At 46.4% G+C, this 17,294-nt stretch overlaps 1 long non-coding RNA gene across 1 annotated transcript; it reads right to left on the bottom strand.

Moving 5' to 3' along the window:
- Window positions 1-2,457: 2,457 nt before the first annotated feature.
- LOC117285024 lies at window positions 2,458-16,732 on the bottom strand. Its single transcript, XR_004516031.1, has 3 exons — window positions 16,387-16,732; window positions 5,904-6,047; window positions 2,458-4,045 (listed from the first exon to the last, which is right to left on the bottom strand). It is a non-coding gene; the product is annotated as an uncharacterized LOC117285024 (long non-coding RNA).
- Window positions 16,733-17,294: the final 562 nt, after the last annotated feature.

Below are 17,294 nucleotides of genomic sequence, written 5' to 3'. Positions count from 1 at the left end.
TTTTGTGTTATTTTCAGTTATTAAAAAAGTCATTCACATCTCAGTTACTTCCAGTCCATCTTTATCAGCAATATTTTATTAATATATACACATATATTTTAAATGCCTAGCGATATTTTAGATATGTGAATGTGTGTATACTTTAAATTTATTTTTAATATTGAAGTATTTAAGTTTTAGATTAGATATATCAAGACATTCATCTTTTAATTCAAGAGTTTCAGTCACCCTGTGTTCTGGAATCACACTTTTGCCTCTTTTGAGTGACTTTCTGCCACTTCTTTGGCATTGGATAGGAGCACTGTGTCACCAATCACAGAAAGCCAATTCCACAGTTCCATGTGGAGGGCCACATTTAAAGAGAAAAAACAGATTGGGAGGGGGAGGGAAGAAAATAAAATTACATAGCTGAGAAGGTCAGCGTCAAGACAGATTTTGGAGGGTCTGACAGCCTGTGCTTACACCCTGTGCAGTGTGAAATCCTGGGAAGAGCAAGGTAACCTGACCAGGTACTGCTGCTTCATCAAAGGGCCTGGGACATGCAAAGCAGCCTTGCCACAGTACCTTGGGATGCTTGGGTCTTGACTTCCAGATGGAAGTTTAGGCTTCAAGGCTGCCTTCTGCACACAGTGATATCGAGGCTGTAAAGAAGGTAGGCTGGGGTCCAGAGGGCAACACAATGTTGACCTGGTGACAGGGAGGCTCTTAGTCTAGGATACCAGTAAAGCACCCAGAGATACCTCCTCATCCAGGCCAAGCAGCATCAAGGTGTTCCTGGGCATCTTTCCTAGGATACTTGACCCAGGGTTACCCATTCTCCAACCCCATCCACTGTGACTCAGGGCCCATTTCAAGGACTGGAGCAGTGAGGACCTTCATGGAAGAAAACCAGCCTTTTTGTTTGTTGGTCTCTTGTTTAACACTTTGATGCACCTCACTAATAACCCAGAACAAGGGGAATTAGGAAAATGGATTTGGTGATGGGTTCCACCCAGCAAGACACAGCTGTCTCTCTGGAATCAGAATCAGAGGGGAAAGAGCTTTCCAATCCTCCAAATTCTGTGCACTCTGAGAATGGATGGGGCCAGGGCCTGGCCTCTGATGCCTCCACACACTGGTGCTGGGTCTCTGCATGGGCATCTGGCCCCTATGAGCAATGGAGTAGAAATCAGAGGAGAGGTGGAACAGAACCTGGTCAGTAGCCCACCGGTGCTATCAAAATGCAGGATCCTAATTCAGGATCCTAATACAGGACCCTAATTCATCCCAGTTCTGGGTACTTTCCAAAATCTAATGCCTTATACTCTCCTGAATCCTCTCTCACGCAGAGGAAGAATTCCTTAAAGTCAGATGCCACATCTTCCCTCTGACCTCTTGCTGTGACTTCCCAGGAGCTGGCTGGTGCCCGTGCGCTCAGTACAAACCATGATAGTTGCGAGCGCTCTTAACTCGAATCAACATTGCAGAAGCAGTGACTCTGTGACAGCTCACATGTTTCCAACACTTGATACATGCTAGGCATTATTGGAAAGGGGTGATATTTCCTGAACTCCCTATTAGTCGGTCCTCAGAAGAATACAGGGAGCCAAGGGCATCGTCGTCATCATCCCCTGGGACTCAGACTCATACACTTCACAGACAGGTCCACTGAGGCACAGCCAGGAAAGTCCAGGATCTCCTCCTACTATGAGGATACAAAAATGTTCTAGTGCTCAGGTCTCATGTAAAATGGTGCAGGATTTGCATGTATCCTTGAATCATTTCAAGAATTCTTATAACAAGTAGAATAATGCGAATGCGTGTAAATAGCTATTGCACTGTATTGTTTAGGGGATAATGAGAAGAAAAAAATCTGCATGTTCAGTACAGATACACTTTCCAAATCTCTCAACCTATGCTTGGTTGAATCCATAGACACAGTCTGTAGATAAAGACAGCTGACTGCGCACTTACCTGCTGCAACATTGTTTATAACTGTGCTTTTCAATGAAGGGTAATTTTGTTTGCTAGATGACATTTGGCATTTTGCAGGGCAGTTTCTAACAGTAGACAAAAACCTGGGATGCTGTTAACATCCTATCATGGCCAATACACACCCCATCCCTGAACAAGGAATTCACTGGCCCAAAATGCCAATGATGTCAGGCTGCGAGTGTACTGCACTCTCTTGATGGAGTGTACTGCATAAGTGTCTAAAACTTAACTACACATTTATGTCCCAGATGCCTAACACAAACCCTGTGCAGAAGGGGCATCTCTCACACTTCCACTGGAGGTAAACAAGCTTGTGAATGGTAAATTCTTACCTGCCTGAAACATGTGCGCACCATCACCACACACAGTATGTCCTCAGGCCCAGTGTCCACGGAAGTTTGCCTGCACACACATGCACCAACACACAGGATACCCACACATGACAGACACACACACACACACACACACACACACACACACACACACACTCCCTACCTGTTACAGGCTTCCTGGAACCCATTCGACTCTAGTTACCTGGTCCCCAATTCACCTGAACATCAGGAGCCTCTTTGCCTTGTTCCACCTCAGCACAACAGCCCTCACGACCACCCCGGCAGTAACATCAACTGCTCTCCAAAATTAATTTCACTGATCAGGTACATTTTTCTGTTGTGGCTCCATTGTTAAATAAGCACCGGACCACCCCCAAAGGAAGCTTTTTGCAATTACACACAGAAAGTGACTTGACCACTCTGTGAAATGCCAATTTTGACAGTGGCCTAACAGCCCTGAAGGGTTGAGGGCAGAGCTGCATTAGTGGGGTGAGAGTGCAGTACAACTGGCTGGAGGGAACACAACGCAGACACAGATGCCAGCCCTGCAGGCACCATGAGCTGGAGCAGACTCAGGAGGGTGGACATCCAGAGGAAAGGACTAGGAGGCAAAGGTGCCACCTCTTTCTTCCACTCCATTGTAACCGGCTCTCTCAGGTTCTTGGGTCAAAACAGCAAGCTTCAGGGAATGACCAAATGCATGCTTATGAGCCAGAAAAAAGAAAAGCTCTCTGCTAGCCAGAGACGGATGATGCCCTGTGAGGCGGGCACCATGGAAGCTCAGGATCAGCAGTGGTTATATAGTTTTTGGAACCAGTGTACATGAGACAGAAAGCAGGGAGGCTCCAGGTTGCAGGCAGGCCTTTTGTGTTTGGAGTCCAAACTGCTTTAATTGCTATTTTATTTCCTTCAAGATCTCTCCCATCTGTTTAAGGATCTGTTCTTTGTCCTCACATCTCATTGGGCCCTGGTAGTCATTTTGGTATCCCCACTTTTAGTTTAGTTTAAGTTAATGTTCAGGCCTGTGCCCATCTGTTTAACTTTCCCTGTCTCCTGGCTTCGCCATCAGCTCTACACAAACGAAAAGGGAGAGCCCACAGGGGAGGTGCCACCAAAGTTTTCCATGCCTACTTCCTGGAAAATTAGAACAGAAAGAGACTGCCATTTACCAGCTCTTGGCTTCAGGAGACAAATCAAGTTACAACCGGTCTCATCCCTCCCCCCACCCCAAACAGCCTGATTCCTTCCTGGTTGTGAGTCCCCCAGGCACCTGGGCCTTCCCTACTGCAGGGTTATTCACCATCTTACAGACATTTTCTAGCCACTCATTTCCTCCTCAGAGGCTGTGTATTGCTCATTTCAGGGCCTGGCAGTCCTGTGATTGTAGTGATCCTGTGATGAATGAATACAGGAGTGAATCAGTGACCTACAAGCAGATGCATCTGTCCAGAGTTTCAGACTGAAGCAGGCAGAGGACAAAGGCCAGGTGACAAGCAATCATGTTTGTTGTGTTAAGGACATTGGATTCACTCAACATCACCAGAGTTAACAAGGGCAGAAGCACGCTAAATTCAGAGTGTTAGAGGCCCGTGTGCGTAAGTCAGTCAGCCACAACTGTGATGTTACAGCCCCGGCCTGCAGGAGGCTGAGAGGGTTATGTTCCTCGCACAGAAGGTTGACGAAAGTCTTCAACATTCAGTGGTCCCTTTCGAAACAGCTAGTAGGATTCTTTAAAGTACCTAATACAAACAAAGGATAAACATTTGAGATGATAGATATGCCAGTTACCCTACTCTGATCATTACATTTGTACACATGTATTGAAATATAACACTGTATTACATAAACATGTACAATTTTATGTGTCAATTAGTTGAACAGTTTAAAAGTAAAGATCGTAAAAATCATCACTAACATGATAATTTTTGTATTCTACTTTGGGTGTCTGGTTTTTCACTGGAAAAGTGAATGAACCCCTTACTTCTGAATATCATCGGAATATAAACCCACTTTATGTCATCTTTCACCCATACTTGATTTTTTTACCAGTTGCTTCCGGGAGACAGGGGGGCACTTTGTGTTCTCCACTTTCTTTTTTATTCTTTTTGGTTGGGACTGAATACTCTACATGTCCATTGCACATGTGTGCAGTGGCTTGCCTGTTCTCAGATATTTACCTCCTGGGCCCAGAAACACAGGATGCGCCATGTGTGGACAGCACAGCCACACAGGTGATGCTAAGGGATAGATACCTGAAACAAATGGCACCAAGCCAGTCTTTTGAAACTTCTCTCTCCAGGTGGCCAAACATAAGGATGGGGAATGTGAGAGTTTATGGCAGTGGAATGAGGCTGGGACACAGCATACAGGAACAGTTTTCCTGAGAGAAGCCCAAAAGCTAGAAAGAAGCTCACTGCGTATCAGACTCAGGTTCCTGACAGTCCTGAGTTCTACCGCACTCCTATGTGTAACTCTGGAAACAACCTCTGTTTCAACAGTTTTCTCTCCACTTCTTTTAAACAAGCTGCAGCGAGATTCTTTCCATTTGCCCCACTACTGACCATAATTAATACAATTTGGTTTGCATTTACAATCAGGGAAAAAGCCTGAGAGTGTGAGTGGGTATAATTTATATTTGAGATACAGATTTGCTTGGTTCACCCCTAAATTCAGATCACCTCCTTTGCAACAGTGACAAATCAACAGTCTTGCTTCTAGGAGGCTCCCGCCAAATGAATAGTGGAGAAACAGTGCTTTCAGGGTCTCCAGTAGAGTGGTTCATCATATCTAGTTTTCCCCAGTGCTGTCTTCTTCCCCACAGTCCAGCCAGCATCTGCCTTTTCAGGGGCAGCCAGAGGGTGACCTGGCGAGGAATCCAGCTCTTCTGTGTCAGTGGGAAGATGCTGGAGTCAGAGACCTGTGCATGAGTGCCTGCTCCACTCTCATGAACTATGTGAGTGTGTAAGTTGCTAACCTGTATTCGTTAGGGTTCTCTAGAGGAACTGAATCAATAGAAAGTATATGTGTAATTATGCAAACGGATTTATTAGGTGGGCTTACAGGATCAGAGGCCAGAAATTCTGCACTAGAATGCTAAAGAAACTGGAAATGGATGTTTACAGGCCATGGTTGCGATAAGACCTCTTCCAAAATTGTCACACTTTCTCTTTCCCTTTTTATTTCAACCTGATTGCAAAGCTACTGGTTGGTGCCACCCACAACCAGGTGCGCCCGCTTGCCTGTTTGCTGTCCTACCTGTCAGTCATCCACAGACACACCCAGGACTGTTTTACTAAACTGCAAGGTATTTCATACTCCATTCCAGTTGACATGCCATAATTAAGTCATACCTCCTTAAGTCTCAATTTCACAAGCCTTAATATGTTGCTAGAAATGATGGTCCTAATATCACTCAGAAGTCTCTGGCCTTATCTTCTTGGTTCCTCCTTAGACTGATAGCCTCTAACAGGAGACTCTTTCTTACCATGCTCTGCTTTTGCATCTCCAAAACCACCATGTACCCTTGGTCTGCACAATACAGATATTTCCTTATGACATTCCTGCTTCTTAGCTTTTAGATCATCCAAGGCTACTCACCAGTCAGCACAGAATGGTGGTACAGGGCAGATGACTTCAAAAACCATGGCAGATTGCAGCAACCAGAGATTTTTTCTTGTTTGCAATCATGTGGTACTACCTGTTTATGCAAGGGCAATACCCCCCAAGGACTCCAGTGGATTCCTGTAAGTGCAGACAGTATCAAATGCTATATCCTCTGGTTTTCCCCCACGTACGTATCTATGCCAAATTTTTACTTATAAATTAGGCACACTAAAAGATGAGCAGCAAAAACTCCTAGTAAAATAAAATAATTATAATATTACACTGTAGTACAAAATTATTTAAAACTTAAGAATATTTTATTTCTGGAAATTTTCATTTAGTATTATCTGACCATAATTGATCATGGGCAACTGAATCCATGGGCAGGGAAATATTAGATGGGGGGGACTACTTTTCACCTCAGACTGTAAATAGGGTACATCTCTGCCCTACCCATCTTCATTCCAGGGGCAGCCCCTTTCTAGAGAAAATATGACTCATGGCAGAGGGAAAAACCAGATAAAGACCTTAAGACATGCCAGGGTTAGTACACATCCTTCCACTTCCATTTGATCAGCAAGAGCAATTTACGTGGCCAAACCTTACATCTGGGGAAGTATAATCTTCTTGCATAGATGGATTCAAGGAAGTACTTTGAACAAATGAGTCTTTACTGTGAGGTCCACTACTTGGTTTTAAGGACTCTATGGCTGTATCTACAAGAAAATATGTAAGTAGAATGTCCAATTCATCATCCGCTGTGCATGGGGAGATGGGGGAGGATGGCTTGGTTTCTCCATCTGACTCCCTCCTCTGACCTTATGTCTCTCTCTCTCTTTGGGCTCCAGGGGCCCCCTCACACTAGTGACAAATTACATTTGGTTCCAGCCATCATAAAGACTTTCACATAAGAAAAATTGGAAGGAAAGAGACCAAAATCTAATTTTCTTTTTTCTCTGGTGTGATTTACTTTTTAGAATCTTCTAATTTTCCTAGCATGAGTATCTATTTATTGAAGGTGAAACTTAAAACACTCTCTTAAAATACTAATCTGGCAGCAAAAGGCAAGATCATCTCCAGTGGGCAGAGGCTAGAGACAGAGGATCAGGGAGGAGGAATGAGCCTGAACCAGGGTAGTAGCTGTGGGGATGGAAGAACAGCTTGGATAAAGCCACATTCATCTGAATCCCACAGGACTGGTAGGCACAGGGTGGGGAGTTGAAGGAAAGGTGGCTCCTTGGCATTGGTCTTGGGCCAACATGGAGGAATCAGAGGCAGAAGAGGAGAAGAGGAGAAGAACCCCTAGGAGGAGGCTGTCTGTGGGCACACAAAACTCCGAAGTTTCTTCCCACCACCCCAGCACCAGTATTCCACCGAGGCTCTGCCATGGCAAGTGGATCCATGTCTAACTTCATTTAGACATTGCTTCATTCTTTGGAAACTGTCATTTACTGGCCACCATCTTTCTTTTAGAGAAGAAAGGCTTGATGGACAACTAATAAGGTCATTTTATCCATTTTCCTTCCAGCCTGGGTGAAAAGTCCATATTCAGACCCTCCTGATGTTGCCAAGGATCTAATCTTTTGGCATAGGAAGAGCTGCATTCAAACAATGTGATCTTGGGCAAGTCCTTTGGCATCTCTGGGATGCGTAATTTTTATGTGAGTGGAAACTACAATACATGCTGCAAAGAGATGGAAAGAGAGCACCTTGGAAAACATTTACTATTAGCACATTTAACGCTGGCACAGTGCTAATTCTTTTAATGATAGAGATCCCTAGCGGAGTGCTTATTATAGGAATATACTGGCACAGCATAGTGGTGCAAGCCTTTTTGCGAGGAGTGGATGCTGGCTCGCATCTACATCATAACCGAAAGCAAGTGTGAGTGCAGGCTGTTGCATCTCATTCCTCCTCTCCACCACTTAATGGCCAGAGTCCTTCCTTGTCTCGCAGATAAATTTCTTCACATCTGCTCAGCTCATAAAGCAACAGCCTGCTGTGTGACAATGACCCTGGCCTGGATTCTGACAGTGTCATGGAAGAGCATTGCTCTGGAGCCACACAGGTCTGCTTTACATTAGCTTGACCCTAGTAGTATGACTAAAATCTTTTGAGCCTCAATGTCCTCCTGTTTGAGATGTGAGTAATAATATTGTCCTTAGCATCCTGTTTTGACAATTATTTTGAAAGCAATATGTGCAAAGCATTTGGCCCATAGATGCTGTGTATTAAGCGTGAGCACCTTGTATTTATTCTACTGGATTTTGCCATTTAAGGCAAAACATTTATTTTAAGACTTGAGGTTTTTTTTCAGCTCATTATTTTTATCCAGGACTATGATAGCTACTAAGTGTTTGGGGCTCCTCTCTCTCCGGAGACATTTTACGGTGCCAATTAAAAGTGCAAGTAAACCTAGATTAAAAAGTAATGACTAGCAACGTGTAGAGTGGCTTCCCCTCCTGACACCCAGCTTGCTACTCCTGTAGCTCATTTCCAAATATCTAATTCTCTGGGGAACAAACACATCCAGAGCCAAGGGACCATCATTAAGACTGTACAATTCTGAATCATTTGCAGACCTTGGGGAGAGGGATGTTCTATGAATGCAGGAAAACATTAAATTCTTGCGCACTGATACTGGCCTTCCTTGTTAGGAGAGACATCGGATGAAGGGGAAAACAATGAATCTTACAGAACTGAATGAGTTGGGTCAGACATGGGCTCAGCCGAAGCCTGGACCCTGTTCTACTTACACTGAACTTCCCTATTTCACCTTTCCACACACAGAAGGCTCTTGGTCGGTGTGTGGGTCCACCAATGAATCTACCCCTGTGGGTGGCATCCTATTAATTTTCCTTTCAGTTCTATTTTTTCTGCTTCTTAGGTCTTTTGTTTTCCTTTCTCTCTCTCTCTCTCTCTTTGCCTTTCCAAGGACCACAGGCATAAGAACGAAACGATCTGCTTTGGCTTTGTGACCACAGTTAAATTGCCAATTTTCTCTGAAAACCACATCTGTGCTCTGCAGACGGGGTCTGCTGTCCTCTTTCCCAAGCTCTCCCGTGTATACTCACTCCCGGGGCTCAAGCCTGTTCTCCCTCCTAGGTTTCTGCAGCTAAAAAGGTCTCTCCTGTTTGCAATCACTAGAATCCGCATCACCATCCTCCCCTGGCCAGGCCACCCATCCTCCAAGCCTTCCCTAGGGAACTCTCTTGGCAAGGACACTGACCATGCCACATGCCTTCTCTCTTGGTCCATGACAGAAAGGACTCCCCTCCCTCCTTAGAGGGGACGCTGAAAACAGCCTCCTGGGCAGACACTGTGCTTATGCACAGCTTACTACTCCTGCCAATTCTTGCTTCCTTCACCACCCACATGTCACGTTCCAGCCACGCCACCCTGGGGTTCCCCTGTGGAATTTTTGCCTGTAGTACCCACAGGGGCTCTGCTGTCTCCCTGGAAAATTCCTGCTCGTTGGGAAAGAACCAGCTTAGAAACCTGCTTTGCAGGAAGACTTCCTTCACTATCCTGTGTTTGGCTAAGGATCTGCCTTCTGGGTCTCAAAGCATTTTTTATCCTTAGTATCCAGCAGTTCTTCCCACGGTGGTCTCAGAAGATGAGACCTTCTCATCTCTAACTGGGTGCAGAAGGCTTCGCATGACACACAGTGATCACTAAAGCCACAGCTCAGGTGGGAAGGGGAGGACCCATCTCTGCAAAGTTATGCATTCTCGGCGAACACCAGGAGAACCAAACACCCCAGAGCTGGAAGCTTCTTGTGTATGTGCTCTGACCACATACTTTTTTGATCAGCGCTCTTTTTCATCATTCCTCAATTTCTTGGCCAGCTAAGTTTGGTCAAGCACAATTACAACATAGTCCTTCGCAGAGAGTCTGCCATCTCCCCGTTCTTCATCCTAGGGGAACACCTCCAGCAGAGGCCATAGTTTAAGCTTACCCTCGAGAATAATAACAAGCCCGAGTAAGATATAAACATCCATCCCACCCAAATGCCATCTGCTGGGCTGCCCTGGGACTTGGGGACAAGCAGCAAGCGAGCAGGGACTAGTGAGATCTGCCTCGGTGAGTCATGCCCCAACTCCCGCTGCGCTGTGCCCTCCAGGGCTAGCAGGCAAGAGCAGAGAGGACCGGAAGTAGCAAGGCAGTGGCGTTCGTTGTTGCTGCTCATCAGGCATCCGACCACTGTCCCTCCTGCCAGTCACTGGAGGCCCTCGTGGACACCTACACAAGCCATGCCCTGAAACGGGGCGGGGGGCTACCTCTAGTGCCACACAGACACCTTCTTCTGGCTGGACCCACGGGGAGGCGGTCTTCAGCACGCTCCATGTGGAAACCCTGTGTCTGTCCCTCCTTGCCTGTTCACTCAGCCAGGGCCTCCCTCCTCTCCCTGAAGTGTCACCTCCTCCACCCTCTCACTCTGCAGGTGACAAGAATGAGCTTTACCTCATGTTTGCCCCTAGGACCTATGTTAGGCTCTCTGGTGTGACCCTTCTGTTCTCCCTCACTCCCTCCCCATCTCTATGGAAACTTTCTGGGTGCCTGACCTTGCTACTTCCTCCCCAACTCCTCTCAACCTTCCGCCATCCTCCCTCCCGTCACATGCTCTAGGGAGGCAAGTCTGCCTTCCCTGGCATGGACCTGCCCTTCTCTTCTGATTGTCATGGATTCTATATGTGGCAGCTTTCTTCCAGGTCCTGAGACAATGGGAAATACTTATTTTGTTATAAACACATACACATACATCTCACATGGATGATATCAGGGAAAAGCAGGCTGATATTTGCTTTGAGGAGTGTTTTTTAACGGTGGTATGTTGTGCAGGACCAATGCCCACCAGTGATCTGGACGGGTACCTTGGAGAGGAGAATGTTTGTCATTTATAATTTGGCAATAAGCAGTAAAAATATTGAGTTGTATTTGTGTATACACGCCAGTGTACAACTTTCCACTTCAAGAGCTATTGAAACTGCCTTTATGAAGCATGATCAAAAACTCGGTGCAGCTGTGGCTGAGCACCATCTAACAGAATGGCAGGCTTGTGAAAAAACCTTATGGCATGTCTCTATCCACCTTATTTGCTGGGCCTGGAGCCATGTGACTTCCGGCTCTTCTCCAAAGTCAAAATGACCAGGAAAGGTAAATTCTTTGAATCAATTCAGGACATCAAGGCAGCCACAACAATGCAACTAAAAAGCACAGAGAGAACTTCCCCAACTGCTTTGGACAATAGCAAGAACAATGGACTAAGTGTGTTCAAAGAAGGGAGTGTTTTGAAGGCAATTAATGGCAATGTGTCTTTTTCTAAAATAAATTTTTTAAAAGTTAAACATTCACTGTAGTTTTCATTCACACCTCAGAGGTATGTCTGAAAGGCACAGTGAATCCTAGCTTCTCTGGTCTCAAAGGAGAGGAAATACTGACTATTTGCTGAGACTGTATATTGGACCAGACACAGCCTTTCACCCGCTTATTAGCCACTTGGGTTCACACCACCAGATTTATTTGACCAAATCAGAGGAGGAAACACATTTTGGTAAAAGGAAAAATGGATTTTTTTCGAAGCTAGCTCTGAGGAGATGGAGGGGCCCATCTGCCTGAGATCACTATCTCCCCTGTGTACAAGTGGGCAAGGTCTTTTATAGCAGGGCAGGGCACAGAGATAATGCAGGTCTCCACACTTGTTCATGGCTTCCATCCATCCTCAGCTCTTTCTTCACTTTCTGCTGGAAAAGGACCCTGGGCTCCTGCCTACTGGAGCCAGTATCTGCACATTCTGTCATCTCTTTGGGGCTGAGGAGAGAAGGGGGCTTGGCTATGTGCTCAGCAGGAGGAAGTTTGGAAAATTTGTTTTGGAAATTTGTTTCTCTCTAAAAGAAAAAAATGTAGCTTTAAAAGTTCCATTTTGCATCACCAGTTACAGTGTGGATCTAGTGCCACCTCCACCTGCAACTCCAGAGAGTGGGGCTTCCCGGGAAATGGAGTAGAGCTGCTCCAGCTGTCTGGGGCCAGGGGACAGGGACATTTTCTTCTTGAGAAATGAGAGAAAATGAGTAAGTGCCCTAGCAGAGCCTAGACTGCCCCATGTAGGCACATCCTCCATGGAGAGCAAGGGAAGCCAGATGCACCCTCTGGTCACACAGTGATTCTGCCAGCCTGGAAGAATAAGAGAACACCCTGGCCTTCTCAGTGGAGGGTGAGAAAGACCAGGAGCAGGAATCTGCAGATCATCACTGAGGGGCTACAAAAGGGCGTACAGGTGGAATGAGATGCGAAGGAGATGCATCCCATGTGGTCAGTTGGCAGGGGCCATGGGAGGCCCCTGGAGAGCACAGAAGAAAGCGTGAACACTGGCCAACACCACAGCTTCTGATGGAGACAGCTCTAGGGAGCCTTCTTTATGTGCATTTCTACTTCTTTTCTAGCTTGCATCAGAAATTGGTCACAGAAGTAAGAAAAGGCAGCAAAACCAGGCAGAAAGAGAGGAGAGAAGCTGGCCACATTCTTGTTTGTCACCATAGGATTCACCTGCAGCTAACCCAGTCTGTGGGAAGAATGAATTCACCACCAAGGCCAATGAAAGAACTGGGCTGTGTGGGGTTTCTAATTCCAGAATTAAAGGATGTAGGAAGACCTGCTCTGTTTTTTGGTGAGCATATGAACCCACTCAAGATATCATCCAGGACCAGAGGGTGAAAGGCCTCAAGGAGTATGTGACCATCATCCACACAGTTTGCTTATTTGGTTCGTGCTTCTCTCTCTCTCTCTCTCTCTCTCTCTCTCTCTCTCTCTCTCACACACACACACACACACACACACACACACACACACACACAGAGGGAACCTGGACCCAACCAGGGATATAAAAATGAGTAAGTTCTGAACACTGCATGCACAAGAACATGTCCTGGAGAGTACATCCCAATACATCATGGGAGCCCTCTACAGAGAGGCTGGGGTTAGGAAGGTCCTGCACCAATGTGCCCTCAATCAGACATTTGATGTGTTATAAAAACCCTGAAGCCAAATATCTCAATTTCTGCTTTAATGAGTGCAAAAAGACCTTAAGGCCTAGGGAACAAAGGCGTCTTCAGCCACATGCTCCCAAGTCTCTGTGACAGGAGGAGCTGAGATGTCTGATCACAAGCTCATGGACGTACCCTCTCCAAGGTCACTGACATTCTCACCAAGGACTTCTGCAGACACAATGCCCAGGAACAAAGTCCAGTAACACAGAAACTCCACGATTACAGCGGAGTCAGCCTCATCTACACAATGGAAGTGGCAGAGTGTCTGCCCAGCACTTCCCTGGCCTCCTGTTCTGGCCAGCTGCCAGGTCCAGCCAGCCCTGGGGTGTTTCCCCAGGCCAGGCTGAAAGGGGTGCCTCCCTCTGCAGCTTCCCAGATACCTCACAAAGCCTCTTTCCCTTTTTCAGCCCTTAAAAGCATTGATGAATCCAATCCCTGTGCTTTCTTCCCTCCCCGGTGCTTCTTCCAAGCGCTTAACTTCCATTCCTCTGCAATTGTTTTTTTTCTTTCTTTTTGATTTTTGAGACAGGGTCTCACTATGTAGTTGAGACTGACCTGGAACTCACTATGCAGCCCAGGCTGGCCTCGAACTCACAGCGATTCTCCTACCTCAGCCTCCGGAGTGCTGGGATTACAGGCGTGCGCCACTACACCCGGCTCTCTGCAATTGTTACTGAAAGCCATATTTTGAATCTCCTGGTCATCTTGTCCTGTCTGATGAGGTAAGCTTAAAGCAGAAATGAAAGGACTGAGTGAGTTCTTGCTCAGTAGCTAAGAGAGTTTCAGAGAAGGGGTCATTGGGTGCAAAGACCCAGAATTACACAGAGCACAATTTGTGCAAAAGCGCAAAGCAAGCAGAGTACGATTAGAAAAGAGGTGGAGAGGTAGTTAGAGGCTAGGCTCGGCAGGGCCTTACAAAGAAGGTAGTTACCTGGGTTAGAATTCCAAGGAATTACAGTGGCTGGGTGAAAGGAAGCAAGAGATGGATCAGGACACTACGGAGGAAGTGCTGTGGCTTTTATGTGGATGCCCCCCCCCAAGGCTCCGGCCCTCGTAGGTGTGTACTTTAGGGGGTGGATGGACCATGGATGTGTGATGCTGGATCATGGGTGTGTAATAAAGTAGTAAATTAGTTCACTGATTGGTTTAGTGTAGTTCTGGATGTGGATGATGGATTCATTGAAGAGGGAAGACCCCCTGGGGTGTGTACTGGAACCAATCAATAGGCCTGTAGCCTGGACGGAATAAAAAGGGAATGAAGGCTCCCTGCTTCCTACCTGCAATGAATTCTTTCTCCTCAGCCATGCCACCCTGCCTTGGGACCAGCCAACTACGGGCTAAAACCTCTACAAACTGTGAACCAAGATAAACCTCTTCTGTAACTTGTGGGTATTAGGCCTTTTGTCCCAGCCATAAGGAAGTAACTAAGACAGGCAGTGACCACTTTGATCCAGTGCTTCAATTCTTAGCAAGTTCTGGAACACCAATGTCAGCTATAGTTCCAGTGGGAGCTCAGAGGGAGGGTAAGGCACAAGCAGGAACTCAAACTTGGAACACCCAAGGTCTTACATTATCGTTTCTGTGCTTACTATGTGCCAAGCACGCTTCTAAACATTACATATACTTTACCGCATTTAATTCTCACCACCATTGTGTAAGATGAGTAAGGTTTTATAAGGATCAAATCCTCATTTTACAGCTGAAGAAACTGAGGTACAGAAAATTAATTTTTAAAGACTCCATGGGGAAAACACTATCATGCCACTGGGAAGAAATCTTTGTCTTTCCAGCTGGAAAACCCCACTCTGTGCTCAAAGACACAGTGTGTAGGGTTCCTTCTGAGGCCAGTAGAGTATGAGGCTAAGGTTCTCCCTAGTGTGTGGCAGTGTCACCCACAGACTACAGTTCCTTTCATCCATCGGTGTGGCTTTGATAGTGAGGTTTAAGAGGTTTGTGTCCTGGATCTCCAAGGCCAGGGAGAAGCAGAGTTCATTGCTGTTTCTAAATTAGCAGAAAAGGCCCTTAGATGATGTGTGAGGCTAATTAATACTATGGATGGATTTAGGGGATGAGCTCAAGTGCACAGTCTTGGGACATTCCCATCAGACACATCCTTGCTCTGAGTGATATTTAGAGCTTCTACACCACAGCCTGGAGTTTACCTGGAAATAAATGGATGGACTAGTTTAGTGCAGTGGACAAAAGGGACTGCTCCTCCTGAAGTTTTATTGGCTTCCAGGCTGAGCATCTGGACAAGGTCAGGGTCAACACCTGGGGATCTCAGAGGGCACCTTTCTGATTGGTCACACTCCTCGCAGTGGTAATTAGCAATACGTGAGTTTTCTCTTGGCTCCTAGAGTCTAAGGTCAAGCTAAGGGCAGGTTGACATCTGTAAGACCAGGCTGGAATTCCTGCTTGGTTCCTAGCTAACTTGGGGACTGTACATGACTCCTCAGAGACTCAGGTCCCCATCCAGAAATAGGAGTAAAAACAGCGAAAACCTCCCGAGTGTAGAGGTAAAGATCAGAGAATGGAGCAACACCTGAGGACATGGCAGGGCCCAGAAAAGCATTCCCACCCCATGTGTGGTTCTAGCCTGGATTTCTCCCTTGCCCCTGGGTGCACCTGCTTTGAGTGAGCTCTCTTCTTGTTCTAATCTGCAACAGAAGGCACAGGGGTGGCTCATGTATCCCAGACCTGGTATTCTGCTCTGAGGGGGACCTGAGGATGCTCAGAGATACAGGCTCTTCTCCATTGGTAGGTGAGTGTCTAAAGAAAGAAAAGCTGCCCATACAAATGGCTGAGCCAGCAGAAAGGAGAGCCCCAAGTGCACTTGGCATGGGATGGATCCAGCAAAGGCAGCAGTGATGAGAAACCCCTGCTTCTAAATGGTGTCAGGATCTACAGAAGCCTGTCACCTATTAGGGCTGTGTCAGCCATTGTCAGGGCCCTGCTGTATGCCTTAGGGAGAGTCTTCCATTTCAAGGCATGCTGGCATTTGTGTCTCGGAGTCTCAACAGCAACTGCTCTCTCTGTCACTTGGTTGGAAGGCTGCCCCAGGTAGCTGGCACTCTCTCCACTTGTCTGCAGAAAGCAGAGTGCATGGGAGCAGCCTTCGTTTGGTGAACACAGGAGTACCAGCACTCCAGCTCCCTTGGCCCCTGACTTGGACAACTCTGAAGAGCTGTCCTGCGGATTGAGCCAAAGTCACTCTCAGTGAGATTTTGCTCGACCACACCATGTTACTAGGCCTCCTCCCCTACCCCAGCTCACTTCTTCCCAAACACCAGTGTTTTTATGTGAGCTCTTCCCACAAGTCATTTTAGAGTCTGTTTCTGGAGAGTCCAGCCTAAGACAGAGTATTTAGCATGGACCATGCACCATGAGTCATGTATTGAGCTAGGAGGCTTTTCTTTGTAAAAATACATTACCTTGTTTAATTCTCCTAGTTAACACTTGGAGACGTAAGATCAGAGATCTGGCAACTTGCTCCAGACAACACAGATGGCAAATGATGGATGTCTCAGCCAGGAGTTCAGCATTGACATCTCCCTCTTTCTCATGGACCATGAGGGAGGCAGGAAGGCTGAGAAAGTCCCTGGGTCTTCTGCAAGCAGAGTCAAGCTTCCACGTCTTCTGTTCACTGAGGTTTCATTTTAAAAACCCGTTTAAAAAGAGAAAGTTGAAAACCACTGCATTCCATCTTCTCCATGGGATCCCGATGAAGATTAAATAAAATAACAGCTATGAAGTGCTTAGCCCGGCGCTTGGCACACAGCAAATGGGCAGTAAATGTTAGCAAGGGGAATTACATATTTATAACATGTACTCGCAATTTATATGTGCTTGTGATAAATATTCCTTCTATAATTTAAGGAAACAAATAATTTATAGATTTCTAGTATATACAAATACTCCCAATGACTAGTTAGTAGAAATAAACTATAGAAGCATACATATACGCATTATTTCTGTGTATATCTTTGGAAAGTGAGGATAAAAATGATTTCATCTCATTGTGGTTCAGAACTACAATGGCCCCCCAAAGACCAGTGTTTTCAGAGTGGGGCTTTTGGAAGGCAATTGGATCGGTGGGTTGCTGCACTCATCAGCGGATTCAGCTCCTGGTGAGCTCATGGCAAAATGTGCTGCTCAGAGGCGGGGTCTGGCCGGAGGAGGGTGACCTGGACCATGGCCTGGCACAGTGTGTTCCTGACACCCTGTCTCCAGCTTTCCTCCCAACCCCACTTCCTGGCTGCCATGGGTCGAGCAGTTTTCCTCCCCCAAGCTCTTCCATCTTGCTATTCCTGCTTTGGAGCCTGCTGGATGTGGACTAACC

Source organism: Fukomys damarensis, unplaced genomic scaffold, assembly GCF_012274545.1.
Source record: "Fukomys damarensis isolate Sample0158 unplaced genomic scaffold, DMR_v1.0_HiC HiC_scaffold_5, whole genome shotgun sequence".
In the NCBI taxonomy this organism is placed as follows: Eukaryota; Metazoa; Chordata; class Mammalia; order Rodentia; family Bathyergidae; genus Fukomys; species Fukomys damarensis.
This window is presented reverse-complemented; position numbering and strand designations above follow the sequence as displayed.